At 40.9% G+C, this 21,179-nt stretch overlaps 1 pseudogene across 1 annotated transcript; it reads right to left on the bottom strand.

Moving 5' to 3' along the window:
* Positions 1-15,506: 15,506 nt before the first annotated feature.
* On the bottom strand, positions 15,507-17,622 carry LOC147443197 (delta(12)-fatty-acid desaturase FAD2-like; annotated as a pseudogene). The gene is made up of 2 exons (XR_015190239.1): positions 17,465-17,622; positions 15,507-16,674 (listed from the first exon to the last, which is right to left on the bottom strand). The product of XR_015190239.1 is annotated as a delta(12)-fatty-acid desaturase FAD2-like (transcript).
* Between the last annotated feature and the right edge of the window lie 3,557 nt (positions 17,623-21,179).

Below are 21,179 nucleotides of genomic sequence, written 5' to 3' on the forward strand. Positions count from 1 at the left end.
GATGAAAGATTTGGGATTGTTGCATCATTACTTGGGTATACAGTTTAAGTAGTGTGGTGGTGGTATTGCCTTGTGTCAGAAAAGTTACATAAAGACATTGTTATGTAAGTTTGGACTTGAGGATTGCAAACCTATTGCCACTCCCATGGAAACAGGTTTGAAATTGAGTCTACATGATGCTGGTGATCCTACTAATGTCACTCTTTTTCAAACTGATGTTGGATGCCTCATTTATGTATGCAACACAAGGCCAGATATTCAATTTACAATCTCACAGGTCAGCAAATTTTTGTCTGGCCCAGGGTCTAAGCATTGGCAGGCTGTCAAGAGGATTTTCCGCTACTTGAGTGGCACTTTACATCTTGGCTTGTTTTATCCCAAGGGGGGATCATTGTCGCTAGACTTACATGCTTTTTCGGACTCAGATTAGGCTAGCTGTTTTGACATGTGAGTGTCCACAAGTGGTTTTTGTTTCATGCTTGGCAATTCATGTATATCATGATTGAGCAAGAAGCAACCTACTGTGGCAAATTTTAGTTGTGAGGCTGAGTACATGGCAGTCTTCACAGCCAAGGTTGAGTGTGTATGGCTCATATGCCTTATGGCTGATTTGGGAGTTGGATAGGACACTGCCAACACTATCTACACTGACAGACTGAGCACATTGGCAATTGCAAGGAACCCAGTTTTTCATGCTCGCTGAAAGCACATTGAGGTGCATTACCACTATGTCAGGGAGAGGCTCACAGTAGGGGAGGTCGTCTTCGCTTATGTACCAACACAGGAAAACCTTGCAGATCTTTTCACAAAGGCATTGTCTTGTGAGAAGTTTGAAGCTTCCACAAAGCTTTGGGCTTACTCCCCTTTGTGGACTGATCATGTCCTCAGTGAATGGCACTTCCATTTACTCATGTGTCAGCTCTCCTTCACCGCATCACTCCAGGGGGGATTTATTACCATATACATGTGGTAGTGATGTGTATGAACACACTTAGGACCGTTAAGGCATTTTTTCCCTCTTTAGGAGGTTTTTCCCCCCGTGCATTGTATGTACGCCCATTCATTCTAGGGCTATCTATGTTTCTATTTCACACTAAGTAATACACTCTCTGTTGTGTGCCTTGAGCTTCCTTCATCTTCTCCAAGCTATGTGTCTTTCCTTGCAACCGTAATTCCAGCATTTAGTACTTTAATCATGATTGATCCAGCCCCCTAAATCAGTTCATAGAAAATCAATACAAGTGTACAATGATGCACAACAAGACTAGAATACTCAAAATACATCATCAAGTTTTGTACAATGGTTGGGCCTTTACATAGGCATGGAGCGGGATATTGGAACTAACCTAAGTTATAGAATCTCAAGTGAATGGCCCGATGGATTCCCAGTATTTCTTTTTGCTTAAGGTATTTAATTTACTAATTTGTCAAAGTCTTGGGTAGGGAAATTTGTTGAGGGGAGTATATAAGCACACCTAGCCCCCATTGTTGTATAATTATCTTTGTCATTGCCTAGTTGGTTGGTTTAGCAGCATGTGTGTGTGTGTGTGTGTGTGTGTGTGTGTGTGTGTGTGTGTGTGTGTGTGTGTGTGTGTGTGTGTGTGTGTGTGTGTGTGTGTGTGTGTGTGTAGCAGTTCTAAATCTATATATATATATACGCAAACGAACACTAACTGTTCACAGACTAACAATTCTAGAAAAGTACAGTGGCATTGCACAATAATTTATTTGCAGTTGAAAATAAATTTTGTACAAAGGTAATGAAGATAACAAAATACAGCTCAAGAATCCATAAACCCAAAGTCTGGGAAATTTTGCGCCACACTAAGAGATCCACCATTCATTAAGAACTAGACATTTTAATCAAGGAAGGTAGCCCTCACTTGCACCCATAGCCACAAGAAAACTATTCGTTAGCACGTGACTGTACGCAGGTGATGTAGGGCATCCCAGTTGTTATCCATGTCACCTTAAAAAAAACACATAGTTCTTAACTAGTATATTGTTCTTTTTTGAAAAAACCTTTCTTTGGTATTTTTGCCAATCTGATAAAGGAAAGTGAAAACCCATAAAGCAGCTATGTATCTGGTTATTCCTCGATTTTATATATATATATATATATATATATATATATATATATATATATATATATATATATATATATATATATATATATATATCTTTTTAAAATAACTTTCTTTGCTATACTTAAGTTTTTAGGAAAAAGAAAACTTCTTTTTTAATCTGACTGGAGAGAATTTCACTCTATAGAGGTAGGCATAGTTAATCTCAAGCCAGATCACAGTTCTATTAAGGACCACCTCATCCTTGTGGTTTGAAGTATAGAAAAAAACAATCTTTTAGAACAGATCCTACTTCAAGAACCCTTTTATAAGCACCCTGAGATATCTTCAAAGAAACTTCTAAGAATTAACAAATTTATAAACCTGAGCTCACCCCTTTTTTAAAATAAAAAATGAAAAAAAACTTTATTTCTCAAGAAATATCTATGTTTAATATGTCATGTCTAACATACTGTAGCCCAAGCCAGTTATAAACTGTTTTTCATATCATAAAACCCTAGATGAATCAGTCCCTAGATCCAACTCAAACCTTGTCCGAGAAAGATACGACAAAAGATTAACCATCAAAGATCAGTCAAAGGGAAATATATGACTTTCCTTATAATACCAAGACCTTTAAAACCAACTTCTAGAAGCTTTTTTGTATATACTGCAAGATGGTAGGTAAAGATCAGTTCATATATACTTAAGTCAAATTAGGAAGCCAGCAGATGATGACAAGCAAATTTTATTGAATAGCCGAGGGTCAAACTAACCAAGACCTTCAAAACTCAATCACTATGTTGAAGTAATGATAAGTCACCAAACACTATCACTAAACGTTATAGTATGTGATGTAAAAAAGATCAAGTAAATTTGAAACCAGCTTCAATCAATCCGGTATGTGTTGCCACTCTTAGCTCTATAAAAAATCCGGTATGTGTTGCCACTCTTAGCTTTATAAAAAATCAGAGAAAGGGAAACATATCAGAAGCTAGTACTTAGTAAATACAAAAAAACTTTTAGCCGATTTAGTGAGATAGGCATCTGCTCCAAAAAACAATTCAATCTTACTAGTAGGTGATGTAATATGGTAAAAAAGGTTAAGTCAATTTGCAAAAACAATATTTACTCCTACACGTGGTTATGTGATACCACTTACTACCAACCTAATATCAGAAGACAGGACACCATTTCCGAAACCTGTATTAACTGCCCTCAGAATAATCTTCAGCCGATTCAATAGAATAGGCACCAGAACAAGAAAGTGAATCAGTCTAAGGAATGTCCTCTTACTCAAAGGACCTCAGCAATGTAGTGTTACAATAAACCAAAATATCTTTTCAATCTTATAAGATCATTACAGCTCATTTTTTGTGAATTTCTGGTTTTTTTTCCGATCTGCAGTATCCCTTTCAAGAGTACATTACATCTATTGAGTAGCTTTTTAACAGAACATAACATCATCACCCATATATACAAATCCTTTCCTTTAAGTACCATACAATCCTCTTTTCTTAGCAGCCATACTCCCTCATACCTGGCAGTCTCCCCATTTTTCTTTTTTTTAATTACAGATTTTTCCTCAAAAAACCAGTTTTATAGCACTTTTTATGGAAACCAGACATATTACTACCATCATTCAAAAAAACTAGGTAGTTCTTAGTTTAACTGAGCCATTCACACTACTTCCCCTAACCAGTAAGAGTCAGTTTCCAGAACCAGGTTTTTTTTCTTTCTTTTTTTAACGAAAACAAACACCATTAGTCAAAGAGGATTACAATTTCCCATCTGTCCCAGAGCAGTCATGTACTCCCGCTCAAATTTCTCCCATAAATCAGTAAGAACAGTCTCCGGAACATTTTTCCTTTAAAAAAATCTATATTACTAGTTTTTCAAAGCCTTTCAAAACTTTTTTCAGCATAGCTTCATAATAACAATTGCCAATCTCTAGAGCAAGAAGTATTTTCTGTTTGACCTGTAGATTAGGAGACGGAGACGCCTCCACGATGTCCTTCCCATTCTTTTTTGGAATGTTGAGCATACAGTAGTAAAATAGCTTCTAACACACACAGTATAGAATGCTCACACAAGTGAATACAAAGCACAATGCTAAGTGAGTATATATACTCACCTTTAAGAGGCTTTTATATCTGTTGATGTCCATCAGAAGACTATACGCCAGAATCGGACAGGCTTCCGCCACTCGAGGTTGCCCATACGGGCCATTAACTCAGGGATTGTCATCAGCTAGAGATCCGGATGCTCCAGATAGTGTCGCACCACATTCGCTACTACTGTCTCATGCCAACCAAACCCTAGCCCACATGCGGTGGCGTGCTGCAGGAAGCATGATTACTAAATGGAGAGAAGAGTTTAAACGCTACATAGTACACTATTGTGTATAAAGCTCTATTGTGTATAAAGCTGAGATTTTTATTAAGTTTAAATGCAAGGTCCAGTCCCCTTCTTCTCAGTTACACCCTGGCAACAGATAAAACACCGCTCACATGGTCGATATACGGTCCGAAATCCATTATGTGATTATTGTATCAAACCCCCAGGTTGATGATACACAACCCGTTATCCATGCTACAGAATCTATACTGAGTTTTTATGTCATACAGTACTCCACTAGGGTAAATTATCCATGCCCTGATCTTACCGGTGTGAGTTACTCTACACAAAGACGGTGATTTTAAGTAATCAATTATTATTTCCAATTTTGTTTTGAAGTCAAAAGGTGGTTCTATAAGATAGATGACATTTTTACACAACAAAGTCCATAGTATTGGTATGGAGTAACTTTTCCTGCGTTACTATACCCAGCTTATTTTCTCCTCAAGGGTATCTATCCTAATATGGCTGACCGTCAAGAACTGGTTTTTTCCATAGCAACAGCTCATCTTTATCAGTCAAGAGAATCTACTCGGAGAGCGACTTTACTCCGTTATGAACTTCATTTATTTCCACAATTAGGAACCTCTGTATCTCAGACTAAATGGTGGACATATCAGTACCGAGTGACGCGTGTAACCCTTTGGGGTCGTGAGAATTTTAGGAACAATATCAGATTGGCGATGGTAACTGAGGCTCTGGGCCTAGGGCCACAGTATTATTTCATAGAACATTCGTTGAAGCCAGGTTTTTCTGAGCGGTTATACCTGCTAGCCCAATTCCTTCCACCTCATAACATTTTTTTGTATCGTAGTTATGGTCATCTATTAAGAGGATATTTTAACAGTACTCCACGCACCCAGGAGTATGGGTTAGTCTTGGCGACTCGTATCTTGCCTTTAGCAGAGCGTCCAAACACCTGCTTTTACTGTGACAGCTGTTTGTGTGATCATGTAATGGGTGGTTTAATAGAGATGTAGATGAGGGGATCCCAAAATACTTATCAGCCCGGCTTCTTTTTGTCAATTTTAATAGAAGAGTCATTTGAAAGACCTCATGTTATTTTGTGTGTGTGTGTGTGTGTGTGTGTGTGTTTTGAGGGGAGTATATAAGCACACCTAGCCCCCATTGTTGTATAATTATCTTTGTCATTGCCTAGTTGGTTAGTTCAACAACATCTCTCTCTCTCTCTCTCTCTCTCTCTCTCTCTCTCTCTCTCTCTCTCTCTCTCTCCCTCTCTCTCTCTCTCTCTCTCTCTCTCTCTCTCTCTCTCTCTCTCTCTCTCTCTGGGCTTCTGTATCGTTGACTTTGACATGGTATCAAAGTGCATGGCTTGTTGACTGTGGGAGGAGAAGCGTTCATATGTCAGGAAGACTAATTGTTCCTTTTATCGTTGTTTTTTGAAATGCACGTGAAAATTAGTGTTTTCTTTCAAGGCATTTTAAAACGCAGGTGCAAAAGGGCTCAATGGCAGCATTTACTGCACACTGGAATAGACCAATCCACAAAAAAAAAATTAGACAACATTGGTACTTGGAGAGGGCTACAAAAAGGAGTCATTTTGAAATGCACGTTCAACAAAGTCGCCAAAGGGTGGACTGTGTTTTGAGATGTGACTAGGTGAAGCTTGAGGACCGGCAAGGGGACTTGAGACACTATCGTTGCCCACTTTGGAAGTATTCTAAGATGTTATTTCCAAGTAAGGCATTTTGGTGTCGTCTTGAGATGCTGTCCCAGTTGTGATGAGAGCTAGCATTGAGTCTTGGACAATTTTAAAATCCAGTCTTGTGCTAAATTGTGAAGGTTGTTCTACATTGCCTCGCCATCAATGAAGAACCAAAACCAACACACGGCTATGAAAAGGCCATCCACCAATTCTCAATTAATAGCCTCGGCATTCTTGAAGTCCTCATGGGGGAACTGGCTCCGTGTGTCTGTGGATTGTCAATCCAAAGGCAAATTCAAGAGCACATTAAAGGACAGAGGCAAAGGCAAGCTTGACAAGGATGGAAAGGCTGGTACTCATTTAGTTGTCTTGGCGTAGTAGAGTCCTCAAGGGAGATGAATGTTACCGTATATATATGGTAGTGATGTGTGTGAACACACTTAGGACCGTCGAGGCATTTTTTCCCTCACTAGGAGGTTTCTTCCCTTGTGCATTGTATATACGCCCATCATTCTAGGGCTAACTTATCTTTCAATTGTGAACTAAGCAGTATACTCTTTGTTGTGTGCCTTGAGCTTCTTCACCTTCTTCAAGATGTGTGTGTTTCCCTGCAACCCTATTTCCAACAATTGGTATAAGAGCAAGCTGCGTTTTGGGCATAGTTGCCAGCATCACCAACAAATGCCTGCTCACTTTCTCTGATTTGGATGAGCTTTGGTGAGCATCAATAGGTCGAACAATACTTTGGGTGAGCTTATCGAGCTCAGTCTGCTCAAAATTTTCATTCGGACTCATTTCGGCCCCGGTTTCCACTACAGGTAGTATACGCGAGCAATTTTGTCCTTTTGTGCAAAATTTTTGTCAGTATAATTTTTTGGAGAACAGGTCCCTTACAGTCCTCTTTTGGTTGTGCTATATATCATGTGTTGGTTCTACTTTGTTTTTCCTCTTTCTAGGTAGTTTTCACATCAGGTGCAATCTCTCACCATGGCTGCTATTGAGGATAAATTGGATGGGGATAATTACCCAATGTGGACTGACATGATGCAACATATTCTTGTGTCAAAGGGAGTTTGGAATGTTGTGCAAGGCGTTGATGTATGTCCGCCTTCTGTGGATACAGGCTTTGTTGAGGATGTTGCAAGTTTTGGTGGTAGGATTGTTCTTGCTAGAGCTTTTTGCCTACGACTGAACAGTCTTGTTGGGATATTAGAGATGTGTAGGCTCATGCATTGATTTCATTATCTGTGAAGTGCACTATTACTCCTAAAATTTTCTCAACTAAATCAACAAAACATGCTTGGGATATTCTAGCTGGCCTTTATGCAAATCACAATGAGGCTAAAATTGCATTGTTGTATAAAGAGCAGGAGTCAAAGATTATGCATGAGAAAGATGACATGGAAACTTTCCTTACTGGTATCAAGGATATCAATGAGCAACTCATTTCTGCAGGCGAAGTCATTTTTGACAGTTCAATTGTGCAGGTTGTTCTTGATGTATTGCAAGATTCTTACCAGACTTTAGCTAGTACTTAGATGTTACCATATACATGTGGTAGTGATGTGTGTGAACACACTTAGGACCGCCATGGCATTTTTCCCCTCACTAGGAGGTTTTTTCCACCGTGCATTGTATGTACGCCCATACTCTAGGGCTATCTATCTTTCCATCGCACACTAAGTAATACACTCTCTGTTGTGTGCCTTGAGCTTTGTTTATCTTCTCCAAGCTATGCGTGTTTCTCTGCAACCCTAATTCCAACAATTGGTATCAGAGCAGGTTGCATCCTCTCGAGCTTAGTTGCCAGCAGCTCTAGCACACGCCTGCTCACTTTCTCTCATTTTTGTGAGCTTTGGCGAGCATAAGTAGGTTGACAAATGCTTTTGGAAAGCTCTAGAGCTTAGTCGGCTCAGATTTTTGATTTGGGCTCATTTCGGCCTCCGTTTCCACAACAGACAATACTACGCAGGCAATTTTGTCATCTTGTGCAAAATTTGTGTCAGTGCCAAATTTTGCATAACAGGTCCCTTACACTCTTCTACAAGTTTTGTTATATGGCACGTGTTAGTATCATCTCATTTTTCCTCTTTTTAGGTAGTTTTTTCATCAGGTGTCATGGTTGACAACAACACAAATGTGTTCAAGATGTATGCTGCTAAGATTGGATGGGGACAATTATCCTATGTGGTCTTACATGATGCAACATGTCCTCGTGTCAAAGGGTGTCTAGAATATTGTGTAGGGGATTGATGTACGTCCTGGTTCTAAGTATGTAGGAGATGTTGAGGATGTTGCAGGTTTTGGTGGCACGATTGTTGTTGTCAAATCTGTTTTGCCTACGGTTGAGCAAGCTTGTTGGGCTGTAAGAGATTCACAAGCTCATGTGTTGATTGCATTGTCTATGAATTGCACTATTATTCCTCACATTTTTCAGCAAAATCTATAAAACAGGCTTGGGATAGTCTGGCTGGTCTTTATGCAAGTTGCAATGAAGCTAAAATTGCATTGTTGTATAAGAAGCTAGAGTCAAAGATTATGCATGAGGAAGATGAGATGGACACTTTCCTTTCTAGCGTCAAGGATATTAATGAGCAACTTATTTCTGCAGGTGAAGTCATTTTTTATAGTTCCCTTGTGTAGATTGTTCTTGATGCTTTGCCAGATTCTTACCAGACTTTTGCTAGTACTTGGAGACTTATAACCCAAGGAAATCTAGAAGTTGTCAAGTTTGATGCATTATGTACGTTGTTGTTGCAAGAGTCACTTTCCAAAAAACAGGGCAAAAATGCGTGCAATTGAACATGCTTTTTTTATTGCTTAAAAAAAATGTGGTAATAGTAATGTAGCCACTTCTCATGGTTATTTTGCACGCGGTAAATCACATGCTCCTAATGCTTTTGTTGGCAACAATTTGTCTGGGAATTCTGGTGAAAAGGGCAAAAAGAAGATGCATTGCCATTATGGTAAAGCTAATGATCACTTGATCAAGCAGTGTCCTAAGTTGAAGGCTATAGAGAGCGAGAAGAAAGAGGTTGCTTCAACTACAAATGCAGCTATTGTTGAGACTTCTATAAAAGGAGATTGTGATGTTGATGTTGATGCAAAATGGGCTTTTAGTGGAAAGTGTACTTATGATCCTTCTGTTCATGACGCATGTATGCCATTTGCTACATATTCTCATATGTGGTACTTTGACAGTGGTGCTACAAAGCACATCACCTCTCATCGAATATGGTCACTTGTGCCAACAATGCTTCTTATTTTGTCAAGGGAGTTGGAAAGGTTGTGCTAATTACTGCAAATGGCAGTTCTTTAAAACTTGTTGATGCACTTTATGTACCTGGGATCAAGAAGAACCTTTTGTCTCTATCTGAACTAGCTAGACTTGGTCTTGTTATCAAATGTGTGGATGACAGATGTATAGTTCATGATCTCAATTTTGGTGATGAGATTGTTGCTCGGGGGGGTCACTTAAAAAATTAATGACTATCACGTGAGTGGAGCAGAAGGAGTGATTAAGTTCCAATTTTTCTCACATTTTCACATACATGGTGCTTTCTGTTGGACTGTGTTACAAAATCCTTGTTTGACCAAATGAGTTTCAATCTTCATACCAATGGCCTCTTGGAGAAAAAGGCCATTGGTACAAAGTGGGTTTACAAGTTGAAGCGTAAGTTGGATGGTGAGATTGATTGCTATAAGGTTCGACTTGTTGCAAAAGGCTATGCACAACAAAATGGCATAGATTATGAAGAGACTTTTGCTCCCACTTGTTGTATGACTACTGTGCATTTTCTATGTGCATCGGCAACTCATTTTGGTTGGGATGTACACATCAATCAGACATTGTTACTGCTTTCTTGTTTGGTGACATATTTGAGGAAGTTTATGTAATGCAGCCTCAAGGTTTTGTCATTAAAGGGAAGGAAGATAAAGTGCACCAATGTAAGAAATCTTTGTATGGGTTGAAGCAATATCCTCTTGCTTGGTATGAGAAGACTGACACTCATATGGTCAAACGAGGATTTTGTAACACAGTTCAACAGAAATCACTCAAGTCATACTCTCTGAGATATCACCTCGTGAGAGAATACAACTCAAAAAAGTGTATGTCCAAGAGGTTGAACCATATGTAACTATGGCCTAACCCTCTAGAGCTTCAACTTCTATAGTTGAAACAAAACTTGAAACACACAAAACCCATCGTGATATAGCAAAGAAAAGATACAAATGGGTCCCTAAAGCTTCTTTATCAACAATTTTTTATGCTAAAAAACAGGAGCCTTGTAAGAGACACCCCACTCGCTCCAAGAAATGTAAAAAAATGTTGCGTTGGATTCCTAAACAACTATTGGAAACCCAAGGCTACTATGAATGGAACGATAAAATCTAGGTGTCAAAACGTAAATTGTGCTCTTACCTATCACCTATAGACCCAGTAAATCAAAACCTAAATTGTGTTCTTACCTATAACCTATAGACCCAGTGAATCGAATCCAGTAACGATAAAGCCGATTGAAGGTCGTGGGAAGGGAAAGATCACAAAATACTACACACCTCATCCGGAGCTAGTTTGGGTGCGAAAGCGAGAAAGGCTTGTTTTGCTCAGCTCAAACATTAAAAAAAAAACAAATGAAACTTCTTGCTCTTCATGTATTTGTTCAACAAAAGCACAAGCTTCGACACAACCTCCACCTACCATTGTAAATATCCATACAAACAAGAAATAGTTTGCACCTCCTGTTGTAAGTTCACCGCCTACAACAGCGTTGCAAGTAAAATCATGGGAGAGTACCTTACCACCCTTGCAACTAGATGAAACGCCTAGGAAGGTCAAAAACTATCGGTCAAAGTATTCACCCATAACAACTTGGAACAATTGGTTTTAAAAAGTGACGACATCGTTTCAAAAAGTATGATCTACCCAAGGAAGGGGAGAGTGTTTGCTGACCTCCATCATTCACTTGCTCTCCTCTTAATCTTCCTCCTGACATCTCAATCTCCCAATCTTAGGAAATGTATATATATGGTCATATACTCAAGAAAACAAAAATAAAAAAGTAAAAGAACAAGAGTCACACAAAAAAATGTGAAAACCTACAAATTCATAATAACACGTTATGCACAAGGACACGACCTTTTGACATGACAGATCTAACCAAAATCTATCTGTGTGTACAGATATGGTTAGTAGGTAGAGTCATCCATTCCTACCTTGGGTGAGAGGTACCCTCTTTACTTTTCACAAGTGTTTCACATAGTCTACCCGGTACTTACGTATGAATGGGATTTAGTAGATACACTAGCGTGTGAGAATAATTTTGAGAAATTAGAATGGCTGATATGTCTCTTGACCACGATTGATCCCTACTTAGAAGAGAGCATCTCTCCATCGATTGCACAAGTCTACCCTTTTGACCAAGATGACTATAGACGTCTAGTGACCTTTTTAGTGAACATTTTTGCCTCTAATGATGAGGAAGAGTTACATGATTACACGGATGGCAAGTATGGTCTCACGGATGATGACTTTATTTCTCACGACGATGACGAAGATAGGGATTTAGACCTAGGGCTACCCGTCCATCTATTCAATATCTTGCTCCCTTGACTCTCTAGGGGGGTGCAAATGATTAAGTTAGGGTTCCTTATGTTGTTTGATTGTATTCAACAAAGCTTGGTGCCTCTTCCGACTGATGTGTCTCTTAGAGATATTTCTTCTATTTTCTAGTGTGTACAAGAACGTGTTTCCATTGTTAAGATTTTGAACTTCGTGGAATCTTTCTCTCGTTCACTGTTTGAATCAAGCGCGATCATCAGTTCGAACATGTATTTCTTGTCCATTAGCATTGCCTCTTGTCTTCTTTTTAGCATCAATGTTTGTCTGCTTTAACTGTGATTGGTAGCATAATACTCAACACATTTTTTTAGTATTAAATATTAAATTCAATATAATTTTTTGTCATAATCCTTGTTTAGATTTAAGAATCAAGCAGTCTTACTAAGCTAGTTTGATCAAGTTAGACATTAGAGATCTTCTCTTAATACCATGGGGAATGCCTTCTTAATAATAAATGGTTACTTTAGGTTCTTAATCCAATTTAGGTAGCATTGTGTGCAATGTAGTAGGGCTTTCTAGTGGGCTTAATCATTGTTGACCTTTAGCTTAAGTATTATAAAGGGAGTTTACTAGTGTGATGAGCCTGGGAAGGGTAGCAGTGTCATATGACTCCCCAAAGTTACAAAATTGAAATGCTAAAAATAAACAAAACAAAAAATCAAAAGTGCCACAATGTAAAATCTTAAGCTGGAAGAGAAATCCCATCTTGATTTGGTAATTCACTTACATGTATTGCGCATGGTACTAGAGTCCTAGAGGTTCTGAAAAGCAGAAAGCCCAAGGTATACAAAATAAGCACACACATCAAAATTGAATCGAAAGAAAATAATTCAAGCGATGATTTTATAAAAAATTCCTTTTATCGTAGCTTAACTAGAAGGTCTTCTAGGTATAGCCTCTAGTCAGCCCTCTAACGTAAAATACTTTTCTCTCGCGATTAAACAGCTTATTTGACCAGAGAAAATTGAGAATTTTATCCATGGTATTAATAGTTGACCTGTAGTGCCTCTCGAGATCGTTAAATTAGCGGCCCTAAACTTGTTTAGTTTTTTATCTTTACAACTGTTTATGCATTAATTGTATTAGTGCTGATAAATTGTTTAATATTCTGTTACCAATCAATTTGTGTGCCTACAACTGCATATGCTTTTTAATTGTAGATGAGAATGCAACTACTGTGCCAATTTTGGTTGATTTTGCAGTGATTGAAGAAGGCTAAGGACATAAAATCTCATATGCTTTTCCATCTCGACGAACGGGCTTCATCTCAATAGCTTCCAAGGACACAATCTACGTCAGGAAGGGGGGCATGTTAACCCTCACGGACACCCTATCACCTTCGACGGACGTCTTATTATTTATTTGATTGAGTCATGGACCGGACATGTCCGTCCAATATGTGTGTAGATGATCGTCGATAAGAGGCGCACCACTTATTTTATTTTTACAATAGTTTTGCAACGACCGGCCACTCTAGACGCCCATGTGTGAATGGACCAAACTCTTATAAAAGGTCCATTTGATCTAAAAATCATCATTCTTGGAGGTGCAAGCTAAGAAGTTCTCTTGCTCTACCTCTGTCTTCTCTTTCTTCGTGGGCTCACCTCTGTCTGTGTGTGTGTGTGTGTGTGCGCGCGCGCGCGCTCTTCAGAGAGAGAGATCAAGAATTGCGGCGGCGAGACGGTTGAGTGCGACGACGGCGGCGGCTCCTTCTTCGCGGCACAGGATTCTTCACGACGGAAGCACTGGAGTAGTGAGTGACACACCCCTGTCCCTTTGAGCTTGCTATGATCTTCTAGTTGTGTGCTTGCAGTCATTCGTGACTCGCACACTATGTTTTGGCAAGTCCCCAGCCTCCGACACGAGTGGCAAAGCGCACACTATACCATCACAGAGTAAATCTATATATACATAAGTTATTGTAAGAATATAAGAAAAATCAGATAGAGTTTCCCCTATAATTGAAGCAAACTCTCAAATAAAATTCACCATCATCGGCATACACAAAACCTGTGAATAAATCGGATTAGGCTATGTGCAAAAAACAATAGACTCAATCTTTTATTCACATATGTTATTTATTAGGCTAAAACCCTGACCCAAAAGCTCTCCAAAACCATGAAAAGGAACAAAACAACATGTAGAGAACCCTAAACCACGTAAACCTATATCCAGACACTCAGTAGACACTCAGTGTCTCATCAACAAATCCATATAATCATACATAGCATGCTCTCCCGACGAACAAGTATCTATCTAGACAAATGCTGTCCAAAACATGCACCGTAAAATTGCCACCTGTGAGCTGCAATTAGCTCAAACTGTATCCGCATATGCCATACATAGAAATGTGCATAAAACCATGCCGAAAACACTTTCTGAGAGTCCACACAGTCAATACATGCGCGCAAAACCATGTGCTACACAAATCCACACTCTAAGAGTGCTACAAAATGTCTTTCTATCGCGGGAAAATAACACTAGTCATTCATGCCTTGATCGAAAAGATGTCCATCGGCCAGTTCTCCAATGCTTTCCACTTGTAATGTTGATGCAAAATCTCCGTCTCCAAGCAATGTGCTTGGGACAACAATCTCTCAAGATACTCGTACGTGGGTTTGAGGAGATCAAAAGTCCTAGAACACTCTCTCTCTCTCTCGCTCTCTCTCTCTCTCTCTTAACTCCAAGTCCAAGTACTCCCTGCCTCGCTTTGTACTCGAGCCGAGAGCATGTATATGTCAAAAAATTGAGGGGAGTGGGTGTTGGAGTATGCACATGGGTGTTGGAGAATGCCATCAAGGTGTGTATAAACATGTACCCAAAGTAAGATGTCTAAGTCTCTCATTGAGAGAGAGGCTCTCTCCAATTGAGTTGCCAAAGGAGAGCCAGATCACTCTCTCTCTCCCTCTCACTAAATTGGAAGTTGCCCCATCAGGTGCCAGAGGAGAGCCCAAAACTGCTCTCTCTCTCTCTCTCTCTCTCTCTCTCTCTCTCTCTCTCTCTCTATGTCAATGCGGAGTGCCGGAGGTTGCCAAAAGTGTCAAGGATACACCTCTCCTGTAAGTATGTGTGTGTATATGATACACACACTCCCACTCTCACAAGAGCTCTCCATCTCCGAAGATGGTCCGTATTTCCAACAATGAAGATGCTTTGTTTGGCTCGGGAGTGTGAAGCCAAAGGCAAATGCAAGATCTTACAAGAGGAAAAAGACAAAGGCAAGCTTGATAGAAATAGCTAGGATAAAGGTTTGACAAAGGAGATCAACATGGCACACGTGGTGGTGGCCACGATGCCAGATCTCTAGTCAGGTGGATGTTGTCGCAACTAGCTTCACTAGGGGGCATGAGAGTAGCTGTTGTAGGGACGGCGTTCTTAACCACGCCCTCCTTGGAGCAAAGTACAAATATTCTTGAGTAGTGTCCCAATGCTTGCTTTGTCACCATATGACACGGGGTCCTCGAGGATCTATGGGTCTCATCAACAACGGGCAAGGTAGGGAGAATATGCGCCGTTCGATCACTCTATGAACTACGGATATAGTGAGAAGGGGGAGAAAAGGCATGCAATTCACTCATAGTTCGCCACCCATCCTTGGTAAGGGTTTCAAACCCATGACCACCCAATTTGCCGAGCGAACGCCTTACCATCACACTTTCACGTGCATCATGCCATGGACGCACTTGCTTCTTTCTAGAAAATTATGCCATTCACTACACTAGATAAATTATCAAATGCAGTTGAACATTTCTACTCATTGTCCAATTGTCACGAGGCTTAAATAGAAGAGCCATAGTTCAAACAACAAGATTGCTTTCCTTGTGGCTTATGGTTCATCAAAATCAAGATAAACACACACTCCTTGAACTCTCTCCACAATGCTTCCACGATTGGAGTACCATCAAACTGATAGTACTTGCCTAGTATTGGTTTGATCGCTTTTGTTGCCTCTCCTGCATGGTAATGCGGCATCGTTGAGAAAATGTGATGTGCAACATGAGTGTCAGTGATGTGATGAAACACATGGTTCAAAATTCCATAGTCGCGATCCACAGTAGACAAGGCTCCTCGTAGCCACTCCCACTCTGCATCCGAGTAGTGAGGGAGAGATGGATGCGTATGTTGCAAAAATGTAATGAGCACCAGGAATGCGTTGACAATCAGGACGGGAATGGCATACACTTTCAGCAGCCAAAAGAGTCCATAAGCAAAAGCCATCTTGTAAATACAGAGCCCAACAGCAACGAGGGAGACATCACTAATCAAAACCTGATACCTCTCGCTTTCATTGAAAATAGGCCCATTGGGATCAAAATGTGATGCAAATCTCTCGTATGGCCGGCCCGAAACATTGAAGAGAAGGTACAAGGGCCAACCCAAGGTCAAGGTGATGACAATGCTGAGCAGTCTCCCCGCAGGGTTGCTATACAATAGCCAAGCAAATCCTATTTTATCTTTTGTTTTTGGCACAAAAGACCTCGTCTTTGGAAAGCCTCCCTGTATTGCTGTGGTGCCGCCGGTGACTATACTTCCAAGAGAAGTAAGGCACAAGAAGCCATGAGTGTAGGACGAGACCAACGATGTCATCGACAAGAGCGTAGTCACTCAATGCATGATGCCCACACTCATGAGCTATGACCCATACTCCTGTAAGCACACAACCTTGTGCAATCCAATAAAGACACCATGAAGCATATCCAAGAAGCCCTGGAAAGGTGAAGAATGTGGTCGTATACAACAGGGCCCCTGCTACTAAAAGATCGAAAACCAAATATGAGCTGGACGTCAGCAATGATCTTCTGAAGCAATGGGTAGGTACTGCCTTCTTCAGCTGGCCTACTGTGAAAGGAGGCCTTGCATGAGGGGCCCTGCTGGCTCGCTCTTCACTGATCGCTACCATCCGTCCTCCAGCGCCCATCTTCCCTCTGCAATTAAAGCAAGTATAAGCAAACGTTCCCGCATGCAGCATTGATGCAGTCTGCGAGCATGCATTCAATGCATAATAGCACCTAACTACTTTAGCACCTATAGAGCCATAAGATGCAAAAAATGCGATGACACTTGCATAATACCAGCACATATGAACCCCGATTCCCCTATCAAGCTGATCTATCATGGATAAAGGAACCACAGTCGTACCTATCAACATGTGTCTCAAGCTACAAAGAGAAAGCACAGTAGGTTATCAACTAAAGCAAGTTACCCGAGAAGCCATTGCCATTGCAAAGACAAAATGCAGAAAAGCTGGGAACTTTAGAATGTTCAATTGGTGGCAGAAGCACAAATTCAGCATTTATGTACATAAATTTATCCCCTTTGCAATCTGCACCACTGTGCAATTACTTGTGGATGAGATCGTAAATAGAAGCAAGAATTCTAGGGCCATGCATGTAATTGTCAAGGCGGAGAGTACACATCGCATAAGCATGAAGTCCTGACTGAAGGGTAAAAGTATCTGCATTCTAGCAGACTTAAATTTTGTCCTTTGAACCTGATAAAATCCTCTGCTACCTGCATTGTTTTACATGATGCGCGCTCCTTCAATGGCGGAAGTTTTTTGTTAAAGAACCTCGAGGCAAAAAAAAACGCAAATATAGGACTCATTCACTCAGAGTGAGTTTGGAAAGAAATCATGAAGGTTCCATAGAAGCAGGTGGGTGATACATGCAAAACAGAAAGAAAACGGAGAGGAGGGAGAGCACGGATAGTACTTACCAGAGAGGAGCTTCTGGCGATGAGGAGGAGTTGCTCAAACGCAGGCAGAACCCTGCCACGGGCAAAGAGAAAGGCTGCGTGGGCTCGGCTTGCCAACCAGTTGTGTCCATGCTTTGAAGATTAAAGGGTGTTCTCTTGGTGCTCCACCTTTGTAGCCATGGACTCGTCCTTATAATGTACATTTGATTTGATAGTGAGGAGGGTGGTGTCATTTCCCGTCATCCCCACCGTCACACTGCTCGCATGACTAGTATGGTGGGTGGCCCATCAAAACAAGACAGTTTTGTATGGAGAGGTTCTCACTGCTTGCTATGGGCAACCATCGTCTATATGGCACGGCTCCAACCAGTGGGTATCTATGGTGGGAAAGAGAAGCGGAAATTGCAATGCAATCTCAGTCATCCGTCGACTCGGTGAACTAGGGGGTGAATTAGGGGCAAAAATGGCACCCCGAGTTCACTCCTAGTTCACCCCCCTAGTTCACTCGCTTCACACGGTGTGGGTTGAACCCGGGACGTCTCGGTTGTCACACGAACGCCTACCACCACGCTAGCATGTGTCGTTGTCCGACACATGATCACACCCTAATTTACCCGCCCCTAGTTCACCCTTAGTTCACCCCCAGTTCATTGCATGATCCGCAGGCCCAGAGGAAGAAGTATGGCAGTGTGCGCTCCTTGCCGCACTGTCGAAGCAAGGGACTTGCCAATACACCGTATGCGAGCCACAAACGGCTCCAAGCACACAACAAGCCTAAACTAGCAAGCTCAAGAAAACAAAGGGTGTGTCACTCACCGCTCTACGCTCGCCTTCGTGGTGGATTCCTCGCCGCGATGAAGAAGAAGCTGCAGTCGTGCCGCGCTCAACCGCTTCGCAGCCGTCGTGCCTTCGCAATGCTCGATCGCACACACACTCTCCCTCTCTCTCTCTCTCTCTCACACACACACACAAGGAGGTGAAGAAGAAGAAGAAGATGGAGATGGAGCAAGAGCACTCTTCAATTGCACAAATGAGAGAATGAGTAAAAATTAGGTTTAGTTGGCTTTTATAGGAGCTCACCCCATTCACACTTGGGCGCCCATGCTTAACCAACTAATCCCTTGAATGTCCAAGTTAAAGTGCGCCTCTCATCGACGATCACTCTACCTTTCCCTATTGGTCCGACAAGCCCGGTACCTGACTCTACCAAATACATAATACACGTCCGTCGTAGGTGATGGGTGTCCGTGTGCCGTGAGGGTTAACATGTCCCCCTTCCTGATGTAGATTCCGTCCTCGGAAGCTATTGAGTTGAAGCTGGTTCGTCGAGGTGGAAGAGCATTTGAGATGAATGTCCTTAGCCTTCTTCAGTCACTGCAAAATCAAACAACATTGGCACAGTAATTGCATTCTCTTAAAAAGCATATGCAGTTTTAGGTAGACACATTGATTGGTAAAAGAATTTCAAACAATTTGTTAGCAATGAACATTAAATTGCAATGTAATCAAATGCATAAACAGATGTAAAGGCAAAAAATTAAACAAGTCTGGGGTCACTAATTTGACGGTCGAAAAGCACTAGAGATCGAATATTAATACCATGGGTAAGCTTCTTAATTTTCTGTGGTCAATTAAGTTGTTTAATCGCGAGAGCCAAGTATTCATGTTCGAGGGCTGACTAGAGGCTATATCTAGAAAACCTTGTAGTTAAGCTACCATAAAAGGAATTTCTCATGAAATCATCGCCTGACTGATTACTTTTTCTTTGACCCCCCAAGGTCTTTTCACACTGATTCAATTTTGATGTGTGTGCTTATTTTGTATGCCTTGGGTTTTTTGCTTTTCAAGGAAAAGCGCCCACACTGGGAACCTCTAGGGCTCTAGTACCATAGGCAATACATGTGAGTGAAGTACCAAATCAAGCTGAGATTTCTCTTCCAGCTTAAAATTTTACATTGTGGCACTTTGATTTTTTGTTTGTTCATTTTCATCATTTTAATTTTGTAACTTTGGGGGGTCATATAACACTGTTACACTCCCCAGGCTCATCACATTAGTAAACTCCCTTTATAATACTTAAGCTAAAGGTCACTAGGGTTAAGCCCACTAGAAAGCCCTAGTACATTTCATACAATGCTGCCTAAATCGGATTAAGAACCTAAGTAACCATTGCTTATTAGGAAGGCATTCCCCATGGTATTAAGAGAAGATTTCTAATACCTAGCTTGGTCAAACTAGCTTAGTCGGACTGCTTGATTTTTAAACCTAGACAAGTGACTATGACAAAAGATTACATTGAATTAAATGTTTGATACCAAGCCAACGCGCTGAATATTATGCTACCAATCACAATCAAAGCAGACAAACATGGATGCAAAAAAGATAAGGGCAATGCTAATGGACAAGAAACACCTGTTTGTGTTGATGGTCGCGCTTGATTTGAAGGTTCCATGAAGGTCCAAATCCTATCAATAGCAATACGCTCCTGTACATACTAGAAAACAAAAGGACTACCTCCAGGAGGCACATCAGTGGGAAAAGAGAACTTCGCTAATCTCTCAACTCTAAAACAGAAACACTCCTATCGTACTAATCTTACCTACCCTCCATCACTCAAGTGATGAGGATCAAAGGTGTTTTATGGCATAGGTTTCCGTTTCACTGTACCAGATGTGACATGTGTAGGTCTGAGTCAATGTTTTGACTTTTATGTGCATACTCGTTTGCTAATTGCTCTTGCTCTTTTTTTTTTCTTTTGTGAGTATAAAGCTTTATATGTACATTCCCTAAGATCGGAATTGAGAGGTCAGGGAAAAAGGTTGAGAGGGAAACAAATGAATGATGACTATCAGCAAACACTCCCCCCTTCCTTGGGTAGATCATACCGTTTGAAATGAGCTTGTCACCCTTTGAAACCAATTGTTCCAGTTGGTAATAGGTGAGGATTTTTGCCAGTAGTGTTCTATTACCCTAGGTGCCTTGTCAAGCTGCAAGGGTGGTAAGGTACTCTCCCAGGATTTTATTTGCAACGTTGTTGTAGGTGGTGAACTTACCCCGGAAGGTGCAAACTCTTTCGTGCTTGGATGGATATGTACAGTGGTAGGTGGAGGTTGTGTCGAAGCTTCTATTTGCATATAGGAACTACATGAAGAGCAAGAAGCTTCATTTGATTTCCCTGTTCCTGAGCTAGGTGGAACAAATCGTTCTTTCTTTGGTACCCAAACTAGCCCGGGAGCGGGTGTGTAGCATTCTGTGATTTTTTCCTTTCCGCGATTTTCAATTTGTTTTGGAGCCACAGGATTGGGTTTACATGGGCCAGGTGACAGGTAAGAGCACAATCTACGTTTTGGCACCCAGATTTGATCATTTCCTTGATAGTAGCCTTGGGCTTCCAATAGTCGTTTAGGGATCCATCGCAACATTTTCTTACTTTTCTTGGAGCGAGTGGTACGTTTCTTACAAGGCTTCTGTTTTTTAGCACTAGCTATGCTCACTACAGAGGTTTTAGGGACCCACTTGTATGTTTTCTCTGTTATATGGTTCTTGTGTGTCTCAAGCTTTCTTTCAACTACATCAGTTGAAGCTCTAGAGAGTTGGGCTATGGGGATGTATGGTTCAACCTCCTGGACATGCAATGTCTTGGGTTTTATTTCCTTGGGCAATATCTCAGGGACTATGGCTTGAGTGGTAGGGCTAAGAGTTGGTTTTTGCGTTGTAACACCCCCAGTCCCCCAAT

Source organism: Adiantum capillus-veneris, chromosome 14, assembly GCF_014529385.1.
Source record: "Adiantum capillus-veneris isolate H3 chromosome 14, ASM1452938v2, whole genome shotgun sequence".
NCBI classification, from domain to species: Eukaryota; Viridiplantae; Streptophyta; class Polypodiopsida; order Polypodiales; family Pteridaceae; genus Adiantum; species Adiantum capillus-veneris.